Source organism: Podarcis bocagei, assembly GCF_964188305.1.
Source record: "Podarcis bocagei genome assembly, chromosome: 2".
NCBI classification, from domain to species: Eukaryota; Metazoa; Chordata; class Lepidosauria; order Squamata; family Lacertidae; genus Podarcis; species Podarcis bocagei.
Genome location: NC_138126.1, coordinates 68,192,022 through 68,207,859, shown reverse-complemented (window position 1 = coordinate 68,207,859; position 15,838 = coordinate 68,192,022). Strand labels below are relative to the sequence as shown.

At 46.0% G+C, this 15,838-nt stretch overlaps 1 long non-coding RNA gene across 1 annotated transcript in view; it reads left to right on the top strand.

Moving 5' to 3' along the window:
- LOC308580038 overlaps positions 1–13,053 on the top strand; it is a 60,127-nt gene extending 47,074 nt beyond the window's left edge. Inside the window, exon 3 of the long non-coding RNA XR_014004681.1 lies at positions 12,791–13,053. This is a non-coding gene — a long non-coding RNA (uncharacterized lncRNA). The remainder of the gene's footprint in view (positions 1–12,790) is intronic.
- The last annotated feature ends 2,785 nt before the right edge of the window (positions 13,054–15,838 follow it).

Below are 15,838 nucleotides of genomic sequence, written 5' to 3'. Positions count from 1 at the left end.
AGGGGGGCCCAGCTGCCATGGCACCCCACGAGATCTGCCAGGGGCGGTGCGCTCCACCACACCCCTCTTCCCCATCCAGTGCCAAGAACATGGTTGAGTGGGCAAAGGAATAGTCAGGTCTTTTGTATTCTAAATGCAAAAAAGAAACTTTGAGGTATATGTTTGGGTAGGTGTGATCTTGGGATTTTCAGTGAGCAGATCATGTCAGGCTTCACAGTCCAACTCAGTGAAGGATGCAGGAACAAGTATTTCCTTTGTGGAAATGCGGGTGCCCTTGGCTGCGTTGGAGCTCTGAGCATATGTGTTGGTAGTCACATGTACACAAATGGCCACTGAGTCCGACTGCACACAGGAAGGTTGGGATGTTAGAGGCAGACAAGGCAATCAATGGCAAGCAAAGGCTATGAACTTTGTGAATAGCGAGGGGAAGTAATGTGAAAGAAGAAGGGCAGAAGCAAGGCAACAGGGTTTTGTTTGGAGGCCATTATATTGGCTATACTGATCTATAGACATTGTTAGTTCCCTATTTCCCTGGAGAAATCTTGATGAAATTGGTTTCCTGTGTTATTATCGTACATTTTATTCTCTGATTCCAATCGAAATTTACTACCCAGTGTTTACTTTACTTTTTCTGTGGTGAGTGCCTGAGGGCCCTGCTCTTGCCACTTACCATCTGGCTTGGGGCGGGGCCTGGGGCCTCACAAGGACTGCTCTGCTGCCCAGGAAGACTCCCCTGTGGTGAGTGCCTGAGGGCCCTGCTCTTGCCACTTACCATCTGGCCTGGGGCGGGGCCTGAGGCCTCATAAGGACTGCTCTGCTGCCCAGGAAGACTCCCCTGTGGTGAGTGCCTGAGGGCCCTGCTCCTTCTTGCCACTTACCATCTGGCTTGGGGCGGGGCCTGGGGCCTCATAAGGACTGCTCTGCTGCCCAGGAAGACTCCCCTGTGGTGAGTGCCTGAGGGCCCTGCTCCTTCTTGCCACTTACCATCTGGCTTGGGGCGGGGCCTGGGGCCTCACAAGGACTGCTCTGCTGCCCAGGAAGACTCCCCTGTGGTGAGTGCCTGAGGGCCCTGCTCCTTCTTGCCACTTACCATCTGGCTTGGGGCGGGGCCTGGGGCCTCACAAGGACTGCTCTGCTGCCCAGGAAGACTCTCCTGCGTGAGTGCCTGAGGGCCCTGCTCCTTCCTGCCACTTACTATCTGGCCCAGGGTGGGGCCTCACAAGGATGGTTGTTGCCATTGATGCTGCTACTGCCCAGGAGGACCCGGAGGAGTGCAGAGCTCTTTTTAACATGTTTTGTTTTGTTTTTGTTTTTTAATATTTCCCTTTCCCTTTCGATTCTATATATGGGGGTGGGATGGATGTTTGGGTGGGCTGGGGAATTTGTTAGATTTTGATGAATTTGTAATTTTTGCAGTTTTTGTTTGTATTGTTTTATTGTTTTCTGGGTTGTTTTTGTTTTTTGTTTTTATTGTTTTAAGGTTTTATTGTTCTAGGCTGCGAAAGAATACTATTAATTGCCATCAATGGAGGCCACTATGAGGCCTGGGATTGCTACCGTGGAGGGGCGAGGGAGGTATGGCGGTGGGGGCAGATGTTACAGGCGAAGGGGATCGAGATATGGATACGCTCGTACCCTTTCCAATCTGCGCCCCATCCCGAGGGACGAGGGTAGGGTGAGCAAGGATTACTCACCTCCGTCACTGGTGCTGTGCAATGCCAGGTCTATAGGCAATAAAACCGCCACCCTACGAGATTTCTTTATCTCGCAGGGGGTCGACCTGGCTTGTGTGACGGAGACCTGGGTGCGCGAAGGGGCAACAGTTACCTTACGAGAGATGGCGCCTCCGGGTTTCTCTGTCCTCCACCAGTCGCGGACTGTGGGCCGGGGGGGAGGGGTGGCATTATTAATCCGGGAAGATTGTCCTTTCAGGGCTCTACCATCGCCATCGATCCCCGGCATCGAATGTGTTGGCCTAGTGTGGGGCTCCGAGGTGAGCTTGGCTGTCTGGCTGGTGTACCGGCCACCTAGCGCACCAGCAGCCACCCTGTCAGGCCTATTGGAGGCGGTGGCCGGCTGGGCCTTGGAGTTCCCTAACCTATTGGTATTGGGGGACTTCAACATCCATGCTGATGCCACTCCCTCCTCACAGGCTCTGGACCTGGTGTCTTCCATGGCGACACTAGGGCTCTCCCAGTTTGTTTCGGGCCCCACACATCAAGCAGGCCACACGCTGGATTTGATCTTTGGCGTCGGTATAGATGTGATCATGTCTCCTTCGATTAAGGTGCCATGGTCTGATCACTACGCTCTGAAAGCCAGGATTGACTTTCCACCCCCACCCTGCTTAGGTGGCGAGCCAATTTGGGCTCGCCCGCAGAGGCTGATGGACCCTGAGAGATTCCGCCAAGCCTTGCGGGACCTTGCTCCCCCTGGCGACTCATTGACTGAGCTTGTTGAGGGCTGGAATGCCCAGCTCCTGGCAGCCATCGATGAGATCGCACCTAAGCGCCCTCTGCGACCCTGCAGAAACCGGGCTCCCTGGTTTACCGAGGAGCTCCGGAAAATGAAGCGGGACCTCAGACGGCTAGAGCGAGTATGGCGGGGTGCCCGTGACGGAGCCTCAAGAACATCTTATAGGGCTTTTATGAAAACCTACGAGATGGCGGTGAAGGCTGCTAAGAAGTCATACTTCTCGGCCTCCATTGCATCCGCTAGCTCTCGCCCAGCGCAATTATTTAGTATAATCAGGTCTTTAACGTCCCTTGAGGGACAGCCAAATTTAAATAACAAATTGACACACGGCTGTGAGGCATTTGCGAGCTTTTTTGCGGAGAAGGTCTTGTCGCTCCGCCATGACCTCCCTGCCAATTTGGATACAATAAAGGAACTGGAGGCCCCTCGACTGTCCTCGGGTCCAGTATTGGACCACTTTGACCAGATATCCCCAGCCGATGTGGACAGACTCCTCCGAGCTGGAAAGCCCACCACCTGTCCTCTCGACCCATGCCCGTCTTGGCTGATTAGAGCGTGTCCAGACGAGGTGCGGGCCCTCCTGGGGGATATCATCAATTTGTCCCTTGGCACGGGGACATTCCCAGGGGAACTGAAGGAGGCAGTGGTGCGCCCGCTCTTAAAGAAAACATCATTAGATCCTTTAGATCTATCCAATTACCGCCCGGTTTCGAATCTTCCGTTCCTGGGTAAGGTGATTGAGAGAGCGGTTGCTGAACAGCTTGGTGGGTTTCTGGATGAAACATCGGCTCTGGATCCATTCCAGTCCGGCTTCCGCGCTGGTCATGGGACCGAGACGGCTCTGGTCGCCCTAACAGATGACCTTCGTAGACAGCTGGATCGAGGCGGGTCGGGGCTGCTGATTCTTCTAGATCTATCAGCAGCTTTCGACATGGTCGATCACGAACTTCTGGACCACCGCCTTGCCGACGTGGGGATCCAGGGCACAGTCCTTCAATGGCTGCGCTCGTTTCTCTCTGGTCGGGGACAGAGGGTGGCGCTTGGGGGGGAATTGTCATCGCGCCACTCCTTGGTGTGTGGAGTACCTCAGGGTGCGATACTCTCCCCAATGCTTTTCAACATCTTTATGCGCCCCCTCGCCCAGCTTGTTCGGAGTTTTGGGCTGGGTTGTCATCAGTATGCCGATGACACCCAACTCTATCTGTTGATGGATGGCCATCCTGACTCGGCCCCAGACACACTGACCAGATGTTTGGAAGCTGTGGCTGGATGGTTACGTGGGAGCCGGTTGAAGCTAAATCCTTCGAAGACAGAGGTCCTGTGGCTGGGATGGGGCGATATGGGATTGGGGGGGCAACTCCCATCTCTTGCGGGGGCGCAATTAGTGCCAGCACCATCCGTTAAGAGTTTGGGTGTAATCTTCGACACCTCCCTTTCCATGGAGGCGCAGATTGCAGCTATAACAAAGGCGGCATTTTTCCATCTCCGCCAAGCTAAGCAGTTGGCTCCTTACCTCTCTCGCCCTGACCTAGCCACTGTGATCCACGCGACGGTCACCTCCAGACTGGATTATTGTAACTCGCTCTACGTGGGGCTGCCCTTGAGACTGACCCAGAAACTCCAGCGGGTGCAGAATGCTGCAGTGAGACTCCTTACGAGGTCTTCGCTGCGAGATCACATTCACCCGGTGCTATACCAGCTGCACTGGCTCCCGGTGGGGTACAGGATCAGGTTTAAGGTGCTGGTTTTAACCTTTAAAGCCCTATATGGCCTAGGACCCTCGTACCTACGGGACCGCCTCTCCTGGTATGCCCCACAGAGAAACCTACGGTCTTCAAATAAAAACATCTTGAAGGTCCCAGGCCTCAGAGAGGTTAGGCTGGCCTCAACTAGAGCCAGGGCTTTTTCGGCTGTGGCTCCGATCTGGTGGAACGCTCTGTCACAAGAGACCAGGGCCTTGCGGGACTTGACATCTTTCCGCAGGGCCTGCAAGACAGAGCTGTTCCACCAGGCCTTTGGCCAGGGCACAGCCTGACTGCCTCCCTCGGCAATCTTCGCAGAGCTCTGGCCCAATGGTTGCCAGTGGCTTGAATTAATTAATTTTTATAATGAATGATTTTAGAATGTTGTTTATGTTGTACTTTTGTACTGTTTTATTGTTGTTAGCCGCCCTGAGCCCGGCTTCGGCTGGGGAGGGCGGGATATAAATAAAATTTATTATTATTATTATTATTATTGAAATTTTAAAAAGGAATGCTAACCTATCCTTATTTAGAGAGGATTTACTAGTCTGATGTCACGGCATAGTTACTCATCAATGAATTTATTCATTACATATCTCACAGCTTTTTCCATCATGGAACTCAAGGTGGTCAACATGGTGGTCTCCCACCAGACACTGACCAGAGCCAGACCTGCTCGTCTTCAACTAAATAGCTGCCTTATGTGCCCTCAGTTTATCCGTGTCCAGGGCAGCTGTGTACCAGCTCCATCTGGTACGTAGGCTGAGACCCTATCTGCCCGCGGACTGCCTCGCCAGAGTGGTGCATGCTCTAGTTATCTCACGCTTGGACTACTGCAATGCGCTCTACGTGGGGCTACCTTTGAAGGTGACCCGGAAACTACAACTAATCCAGAATGCAGCAGCCAGACTGGTGACTGGGAACGGCCGCCGAGACCATATAACACCGGTCTTAAAAGACCTACATTGGCTCCCAGTACGTTTCCGAGCACAATTCAAAGTGTTGGTGCTGACCTTTAAAGCCCTAAACGGCCTCGGTCCAGTATACCTGAAGGAGCGTCTCCACCTCCATCGTTCTGCCCGGACACTGAGGTCCAGCACCGAGGGCCTTCTGGCGGTTCCCTCACTGCGAGAAGCCAAGTTACAGGGAACCAGGCAGAGGGCCTTCTCGGTAGTGGCGCCCTCCCTGTGGAATGCCCTCCCACCAGATGTCAAAGAGAAGAACAACTACCAGACTTTTAGAAGACATCTGAAGGCATCCCTGTTTAGGGAAGCTTTTAATGTTTAGTAGACTGTTGTATTTTAATAATTTGTTGGAAGCTGCCCAGAGTGGCTGGGGAAACCCAGCCAGATGGGCGGGGTATAAATAATAAATTATTATTATTATTATTATTATTATTATTATTATTATTATTATTATTATTATTACCATGAAACCTAAGTGACAAACTTTCTCTGATTTGAGACCATTGACCTGAGAAAAAATAGGAAAGGAGCAGGTAGCACTTTGCCTCTTTTTAAACCTATTTAGAGGGATTTCCAATTACAATGTTTAGGGAAGTTTTTAATGTTTGATGTTTTATCACTTTTTAAATTAATTTTCTGTTGGGCTGGGGAAATCCAGCCAGATGGGCAGGGTATAAATTACTGCTGCTGCTGCTGCTACTACTACTACTGCTAATGTGCATACATACATACATACATACATACATACATACATACAGATAAGTTACAGGAGAATAGAGTTTTCCCCAGGAACTTAAATGTTTAGAGTTTTTAGAGAGGTTGAAACTCTTCTCTTGCTTACATGACAACATAGTAAAAAAACAAAACGTTTTACAATTGTGACCATTTCATTAGATTTAACTTTTCAGAGTACCTGGGTTTGATTAAGCTACATTTGCACTCTGATTTTCTGGTTGTAAATTTTCCATAGCGCTGCTAATGAACTTCCCAAATGCACCACATTCATTTTCAATCATTTCTTGTGCATCAGGTAGATGAGGTCATAAAACTGTTATACTTCTTCATTCATTCATGCTTGCGCAGAAGCTTCTTTCAGAACATAAATTTCTATTCAATGACGAAGAACACTAGATTCTGTTTCATTTTTGTTTGGAAGTAGCTGGAGATGAATCCCGCTTCATTCATTCCAGGAAACTTAGCACTATGAATGGGAGCTGGCAAATGACGGCATTACATGTAACAAGTTGAATTCTGGGGGCTGAGACTGTTCTGCCGCATCCCACTCTAGTATCAAAGACCTTGTACAGTACAACCATGCCATGGGTTTAAAGCAGTATCATGCCACTTTAAGCAGTCATAACTTCCCCCAAAGAATCATGGGAGCTTCAGTTTGTTAAGGGTCCTGAAATTTCTTAGGAAACCACTTCCCCCCGCTACAATTCCCAAAGTTGTTTAACAACTGATTCCTTTGCAAATAGTACTTCTATGAGGAGAATAGGGGTCTCCTTACAACTCTCAGCACTCTTTTTTAAAAAAATTATTTTTATTAAAGATTTTCTTGATTTACAAAAGTATGTGCAATGTCTCTCTCTCGTATTTCCCTCCCCCCCATGCAACATTTTTACAAATCAGTTTCATTTCTTGAGACTTTAGGAAAAAGGGGGAAAGAGGTGGGGTGGGGGTGGGTGACGATGTTTCTAATTTACTTAATATATGTAGGGTTTGGTGTCAGCGTTGCTTGTGCAGGTTCTTTGCTGTTCACTCTCAGCACTCTTTACAAACTACAGTTCCCAGGATTCTTTGGTAGAAGCCATGACTGCGTAAAGTTTTATAATAGTGCTTTTAATAGAGGTATAGTGGTATTATAATAGTGCAGATGTGGTCCATGTTTGCACCACTGTCCTATTGCCTGTCTCCTATATTGCATTTTGATGTTTCCCATTGAACCTGCACAGGGGAATTATAATGGCTTTCTTCTGCTTTAGTGAACCCTCAGTGACTTTGTGATAGCTGTGACTGCTACACCAATTCTGATTTTCATCTCAGACTTATTTGCATGCCTAGCAACCAAGAGTTAAGGATAAAGAAAGCAGCGAACAGCAGGTGGTAGGTTCCCTGGAAACATGACTGCAGTATTTGGAGAAGTAGGGGCAGAAGATCTCAGAGAGAAACTGGGGGTTGACGGGCTGTTATGTAACTAGGTTCCACTCAAGGTAGACCTATCTGGAATTAATTGTTTCCCTCAATCTCAATGAGTCTACTTAGGTTGATACAACCAAAGGAGAAGAGATATATGGCCTCTTTTCCACACACAGTTGATGAGAAACTCACTAGCATTAAATGTTTTATTTGATACTACTAGCCTCATACTTGGCATTGTTCAAGAATTCAAAGGGGAAAAAATCAGTGCAGTTTTCAAAATTCTGAATTGAGGTAGTCAACTGAACCTTTCAAAGCTGGACCAATATTAACCATTGATGCCAGCTTAAAACTAGTGCAGTTTTGAAAGGTAAAGTCTGCCACCTCAATTCAAAATAGCATCCAATTATAGCCAAACAAAGATATAAACCTGCTCCTTGATCTTAGGAACCGTCATGCAGTATTTGGTTAACAAAATCAATGCAGTTTTGGAAGGTTCAATCCACCATATTGACTAAAAATGGCACCCAAGTGCATAGTGAAAATACAACTTTCCAAAATCTATAATAGATGCAAGCCCTGCAACTGTTGCTGCTGCATTAAAACCAATCTCCCCTCTCTTGCCTTAATTTCTTCTAGCCGAGCCAAGAAGGACATTAACTTGTTCTTATTTTGATTTTATTTCTTCTCAGTTAAAAGTGAGCGTATAAAAGATAATGTTTGCAGCATTCAAGCATATGCAGCAATACACATCTTCTGCAGTTGATTAAGCTCTGGAGCTGAGTCATTTAGTATCCACCAAAACTGTTTATTGTAAGTATTCTTCAAGACTGAAAACACTGTTTTTTAATTATGCAGTTTGGGAAAGAACAGAACTGACACACCACAACACTGGCATAAATCACAAGTTATTGTTTTCTTCCCTCGTGAGAAACGGGAAATGCAGCTTCGCCCATCTGTATAAACCTTCTTAATGAAGGTTTGCTGTGGACTGAGTCAATGAGAGCCAAAACAGGTTTAGAAACACATAATTCCTGAAGAGTTGCTTCATTACACTGATTAAGAGTGGAACGGGTTGCTGAACCTATTCCTCACTGTCAGAGACCTTACCTACCCTTGAAGATTTCAGTTAGTTTCGGTCTGAATTGGCTATTTCAACTCTGTAAAATGGCTTGTCCCCATAGGGACCCAAAAGGTATGCCTGCCTCTTTGGTTGATGGAGAGGGGAGCCATGTTTATTGTCCCTGCCTCTGGTCCAAACTACCCACTAGCCTGAGTGAGGCAGCTGCCTCAGGCGGCAGATGCTGGGGAGGTAGAAACAGCACTGGACGACAGAGCTCAGTCCTCCAAGATTAGAAGGTGCAGTTTGCCCTGCACCTCCTAAGTTAGCTTGCTGCCTTGAGGTGATTCAAATAAGATTCAGGACACACCTGCACTGTACATTTAAAGCACTGTGGTGCTCCCTTAACCATTATGGTTTTCCCCAAAGTATCATGGGAACTGTAGTTTGCTAATAATGATGAGAGCTTTTGGGAGACCTCTAGGCACCTCAAAGAGATACAATTCCCAGATTCCCTAGGAAGAGGGACTGATTCTTAAACTATTCCTGGAATTATAGCTCTTTGAAGGGAATAGCGGTTACCACTTTAGCACCCTTAACAAAACTGCAATTCTCAAGATTCTTTAGGAGAAGCCATGACTGTTTATCATGGTGGTTTAAGGGTATAGAGCAGATGAGGCCTAAACTAGATGTGAAGTTGGCTCCTGTACATAGAATATGGGCACCATCTTGACCTTCATCTCAGGAAGCAAAATGTTTGTGGCCCGATTGGCCCTGTCTGCTTTCCCCACCCCCACCCCCACCCATTTATTGTTTTATTATTAATTTTTGTAACATTGCTTGGTTTGCAAGCAAATGTGTGGGCTAGGACAGCCCAGCAAAAGAATGTTTTTGCAGCATTCTAAATGTGGTAATTACTATTCAAGTCATCATCACCATCAATTTGCATAACATTTCTCTCTTTGCACAATAACACAGAGCAGGGCTATTTGGGAGGAATGGAATGAGAGCAAAAGCTGCAGGGTCACTTAATTCCTTTGGTTGTCCCAAAGAATTCTCTACAAACACAAACACAACCCCCGTCATTTTCTAGCTACTACTCACAGCCAAACTATAAATCATCCATAGAAATAATATGAGATACTGTAGTTTTGGAGCTGTTTGGAAAGTTTCAGTATATATTGTCCAGGTTTAAGGGAGTTCATGTTGAGATTTCATGATGCATATATCATTTTTGGCAGGGCTGAAGTCTGTGCTAGTTGCTTTTCACAGAAAGAATGAACCTTCCCAAGGCACACAAGTGCAGTAATATTGTCTGTACTATACAGCCTTGTCCATGAATGTTCAGAATGGAACATCCTTTTAACTGGGTGGCTAATATGCCTAGGGCATTTTTAATGGTCCACATGAGTGACAGAGAATGTGGACCAGCAGCCACAAGCAGCCTGGATGAGGTCAAACTAACCAATCAGGAGTTGGCCTTGGTAAACTGATTAAACATCTGGAAATGAACAAGGAGATGCCTAGTAGGGCTATCACAATTTATTGGCAGTGTAGGATGCTATTTCAGTGGGTCAAAGAGAGTATGCTATTCAACCATACCTCATTTGTGATGATCTAGTCACATTTTTAAAATTTTCTGAATAAATAACAAGTTGCAAAAACTCACTAAAATAATAATAGTAATCCTTCCTAGAAACGTGTGGCATTTCTTCCCTTTGCACAAATATGCTTTTAGTGTTCCTCAGATCAAGAGGATTTTTATTTATTATTTCTTAATTTTATTTATATCCCACCTTTCTTCCAAGGAGCTTAAGGTGGTGATACATAGGCTTCCTCTTCCCCATGTTATCCTCACAACAACCTAGAGAGGTAGACTAGGTTGGGAGGCAGTGAGTGGTTCAATGCCACTCGATGATGACGACAATTTATTATTTATAAAGTATTATAAATAATTTATAAATAATAACACTACTCTGGGCGGCTCCCAACAGCATATTAAAAACACGCTAAAACATCAAACATTAAAACTTCCCTAAACAGGGCTGCCTTCAGATGTCTTCTAAAAGTCAGATAGTTGTTTATTTCCTTGACATCTGATGGGAGGGTGTTCCATAGGGCAGGGGCCACTACCGAGAAGGCCCTCTGCCTGGTTCCCAGTAACCTCACTTCTCACAGTGAGGGAACTGCCAGAAGGTCCTCAGAGCTGGACCTCAGTGTCTGGGCTGAATGGTGGGGAGTAGAGACACTTCTTCAGGTATACTGTGCTGAGGCCATTTAGGGCTTTATACGTCAGTACCTTTATGGCAGACTGAGGATTTGAACCCTAGTCTCCCAGGTCTTAGTTCAACACTCTAACCACTATACCACACTGGTTTTCATGCAAGTCATGCGAGGATATAAGGCCAACAGTGCTGAGGACTGCTGTATATCAATGGAGGGCTTATAATCAAATTCAGTTGACTGAGGTGGCAAACCTGCAATCTGTCATCCATGTGAAATATTTGGGAACTTGTTTTCTATGAGTATCAGCTTGTCATATTGAAGAATATTCACCATTGTGGGTAGGGCATACTTCAGACTGCGTGGTAGAAGGGGGAAAGCTGAGCTGGTCCTCCACCAGACTATTACAGTGCTGCTCTGAGTAATTAAAACATGAACAAGAGTGTCAGTGGATGCTAGAAACTGCCGTCTTCTTAGGAGAGGATTATGGCCTAACTTCCATCATTTAATGCAAGGAAACCTTCTAAAGTGGCTGTATGATTGCACAGCGTAGTAAGGTATCACCTGGTAAATGGTTGTCTTGTGTTTCCCAAATGGACAGATGAAATTGTACTGTGCAGAGTCTTTTGGTGTCAGGCTGTGTGGCTTCTCTCTGAAACGACTATGGTCACACCCATACCATTCATTTAAAGTGCTCTTATGCTACTTAAACAGCTGTGGAGATTCCTGGGAACTGTTGTTTGTTAAGGATACTGGGAAGTATAGCTTTTAAGGGCCAGCATCATCAACAAACTACAGTTCCCAGGAATTTCCATGGCTGTTTAAGTGGTACAGTGGTACCTCATTTTAAGTACTTAATTCATTCCGGAGGTTCGTACTTAACCTGAAACTGTTCTTAACCTGAAGCACCACTTTAGCTAATGGGGCCTCCTGCTGCCGCCACGCCGCCAAAGCACGATTTCTGTTCTCATCCTGAAGCAAAGTTCTTAACCTGAAGCACTATTTCTGGGTTAGCAGAGTCTGTAACCTGAAGCGTATGTAACCTGAGGTACCACTGTATAAGAGTGTGGATATGACCTAGATCCCTTGTAAGACCAATGACTTTAGAGCTGTTGTTTAAGACATTCTGTAAAAATATCCAGCCTTCCATATCCGGCTTCCCATTTTTACAGCTGTCTAGAATCCCATTTCAGAAATCAGTTGTCATGATTTCGTTGTCAAAAAATGTCAAGCATTTCACAGCCATAACCCACATGCAGCAGTATTAGAGCAGATTTACACTTTGCTGATTAAACCAGGTAGAAAAGGAGCCTGTTTGAGTGGTGAAATGCATGTTCAGCGTGGTGAATATTTAACAGCATGCATGTGATGGAAATGGCTGGGTTTCCCAGCATTAAAAATAGAAGCAGCAATTAGGAGAGGATTATGGCCTAACTTCCATCATTTAATGCAAGGAAACCTGGCTGTGCAAGGCTGCATTCCTATACTCACTTTCCTGAGAGGAAGCCACATTGAACTTAGCAGAACTTACTTCTGAGTTTTTACTAGACATCCATAGCAGGGGTGGGAAACCTCAGACCTGGGGCCAAGAGTGGCCCTCCAGTGCTCTCTGTCTGGCCCTTAGAACTCTCTCCAGGCCACACCCCTCAGTGACCCTACTTCACTTTCCAGGAATTTTGGTCTGGCTGCCCTGTTTTCATTAAGCCTGATATTGCCTTTTGTTTGGATGGAGTGTAGAGAGGGGGTTGTGAGTGTGTGTAGAAACTAGTCTAGTGTACAAAGGTAAAATTTAAATGTCTTGTTTGGTCTCATTTTTGCCTCTGGCATGTGGCACTTGGGAAGTTGCCTGGAAGTGAATGTGGCCATTGGGATGGAAAAAGTTTCACACCCACTCATCTGCAGGATTGTACATTTATTTATTTAACTGCTCTATTTGTGTGTGTCTGCGTCTCTCTCTCTCTCTCTCTCTCTCTCTCTCTCTCTCTCTCTCTCTCTGTGTGTGTGTGTGTGAGAGAGAGAGAGAGAGAATTATGCCACAGTACAGTACTTAATGGGAGACTTTCCCTCTCACACACGTTTTTAATGCCTCTCCTTTGGGGAATGTAATGCAGGCCAAAGAGAGCACCCTGCATTAAATGCCTGCTTAATTTCCTGTTGATTTGTTCATTCTCTCTTCATCCTTTCAGTCAGCGGCATTCAGAAGCATTTAGCCTCTACGTCTTTTCAAGGTCAAGCCCGATGCTATATGTGCTTGGAAATCACATGCCTCGGTCATATTACATGGCACTGTGAGGCGGCGAGACAATGAAGCCATGTGCGCAGGGACCACAGCAGCCTCGCGATGTCACAGCGATGAAGCAACCAAAGACGATCAGCTCTCATGAATCAGACTGCTCCAAGAGGAGGCAGCACAGTTTGGTCTCCAGACGGTGAGCCAGGCAAGCGGAGAAGAGCTGGGGTTTCTGTCTGCTTTATTTTGTGATCTCTTCTTATTTACAAAAAAATAAAAATAAAAAATAGAAGGAAGCCAGAGATGCATTCTGCCCCCCGTTTCACTCACTGAGAGATTCATTCTGATGATTTATTTGTATTGCATCTAGAATCCACTTTGCAGTCATTAATTAGTACCCAGGAACTAATTAGTTCTCCAGGTAGGCAAGCTGAGTGCGCAACTTGTGTCAAGCCAGCCTGCGTTTGGCACATAATGTTCCATGACCCTTAGCCAGGAAGGAGCCGTTTGTAGAGAATGGCATCAGATAAAGAGCAATCAGGAAAACAGAATGGGAGATCAATGGTCTACTGAGCCCATTTTCCTCAATGACAGCATTTGTCAGGTCACCCTGGCTTTTATTGTGAAGCACAATGGTAAAAAAACCAAAATGAAAACAACTATGATGTTAGGTCTGTGTCTTAGACAACAATGTATAGAATGTGAATCAGGGAGTGGAGAGATAATGATGATTACGGCACCATCATTTTACACGGGGCTGCAAGCCAAAAGCATGGATCCCTGTCCCAAGGCATCTCCAGTCTGTATTTCAACAATGTGAGGACCCATATAGGGGGAGAAAGAGGCAAGATAACAACAGATAAATATCAGTGGATACAGTTAGAATCATTGAATTATCAAATTGTAGAGTTGGAAGGGACCCCAGGGGTCATCTAGTCCAACCCCCTGCAATGCAGGAATCTCAGCTAAAGCATTCATGACAGATGGCCATCCACCTCTGCTTAGAAACCTCCAAGGAAGGAGAGTCCACCACCTCCCGAGGGAGACCATTCCACTGTCAAACAACTCTTACTGTCAGAAAGTTTTTCCTGATGTTTAGCCGGAATCTCCTTTCTTTGTAACTTGAAGCCATTGGTTCTAGTCCTACCCTCCAGAGCAGAAGAAAACAAGTTGTATGTAGGTTGCCTACTCTTCCCTTTCCACTTTCCCCTTCTCATGCAGACATACTCCTTCCTGTGTGGGAATCACTTTCCCAAAGAGGTCACCCATGAAGTCATGATATCAGTTGGAATGCAACTGTCATATGAATGGAGTTGATTGCCTAGTCAGTAATTTTCTTCCAGTTTTCTATCCTCTCTCCTGGTAGGATAGCTTTTGGTTGGAATGATTAGGTCTAAGTGGCTACTGTATCAATAGTGTTATAAGAAAAAAACAAAAACCTGCTCCCTTTCCCTTATGGGGTATCCATGAGCCTGTATAGAGTCCTTAAGTAGGTTCTCTGTCGGTAGGAGAAAAGAACAGAGGCCAACCAGAGAATATTGAGAAGCAAAGAAGCTAGTAAGCATGAACTTTTATTAAACTGTTGCAACAGGATCCCCTACTCATCCCACGCAGGGAGGGAGGAGAGGAACCCAGAACAATGGTGTGTAAGCTCTTATATAGACTTTTGAAATTGCCTACCTTGTAGCTCAAGACCAACCCCCAAAACATCATACATACACCACAGAAGGAGGTGGTCTGTAGCAGAAATACATCACAGGGGGGCGGTCTATCACAGAAATCCTGTCTTCCAGGAAACCTGACAATGGTCAATCATTGCTCTACCTCACAGCCTGACCATTCCTTTGTTGCGATAAATGCTTTCATTCCTGAATCCAGGTCACAGGCTCTCCCTATTTATACACACATACGCCCTTAAGACAGGTAAGCAAAAGACAATGGAGAGGCTTCCCATTTCCTTCCTCCTTGCAAAGAAATATTTTAGGCCAATTTGGGAGAGTCAAAATGGTTTCAGGATTGCTCTCCTATACTATTTCAGACACATGGTTTATATACTTATGTATGTTTTTGCCTTGTAAATTTATTAACATGTGTGTGTGTGTGTGTGTACACACACACACACACACACACACACACACACACACACACATATATATATATATATATGCTTTCGTAGATTTTCACGGGTACAGGAATGCAGGTTTTGGTGTCTTCGGGTGTCTTCCCGTGTAAGAGTTGGGGTGTCTAGGCGACGTTTCGACGAGGTCTCACTCGTCATCTTCAGGCTGGTGCTTTCGGCTTCTTGTTACTGGAACAGAGCAGGATCTCAGTGTTTGGGTTCCTATAAATACTGTTGAGGGGGTGTGGTGTATAGCCTCCAACGTTCTGGGCAGAGAGGAAGTTTCCAGGTTAGTGTGCCTTTTCTTCTTTTGTTCATTAATTACTTGAGGGATATCTTGAGTGATTTCTTGAGTGATATTCTGAGTACCACTTAGGCGGGTCATTAGGTGTGGATTAGTTGCTAAAGCTTTCGTGTCTTGACCTCTTGAGCTTGTAAAGAGTTTTTTCTGAGAAGATGGCTGTACTGCACTTAGTTGTGCTCTGGCTTGGCTTCGTGTATAGGGGCGAGCTGTGGTTTTGTGCCCTGTGCCAGCCAGATCTGTGTAGGGATTGCAGGGGGGTGCAGCATCCGGAGGTGCCACTATGGTTTGGCTACTGGATGGTGTCTGTAATTTATCTGTGGAGAGGGTCTGGGTTTGGGTCTGGTGTGGTTGATTGGAGATGGCATTCTGTGTGCCTCTGGTTCTGGTGTCGGTTTTTGTGGGGAGGGCTAATTTCCAGATGTCTGGCAGGCGGGACGTGTCGTCACGCTTGTTCATGTTGTGAGGGTGTTTCTCTATCTCGATGGCTTCCATGATTATTCTCTTGTGGTGATGTTCCATGTTAAAGAGCAATTTGGAATCTGCAAAATTAATTTCGTGTCCTGTTTCTTTCATGTGTTGGT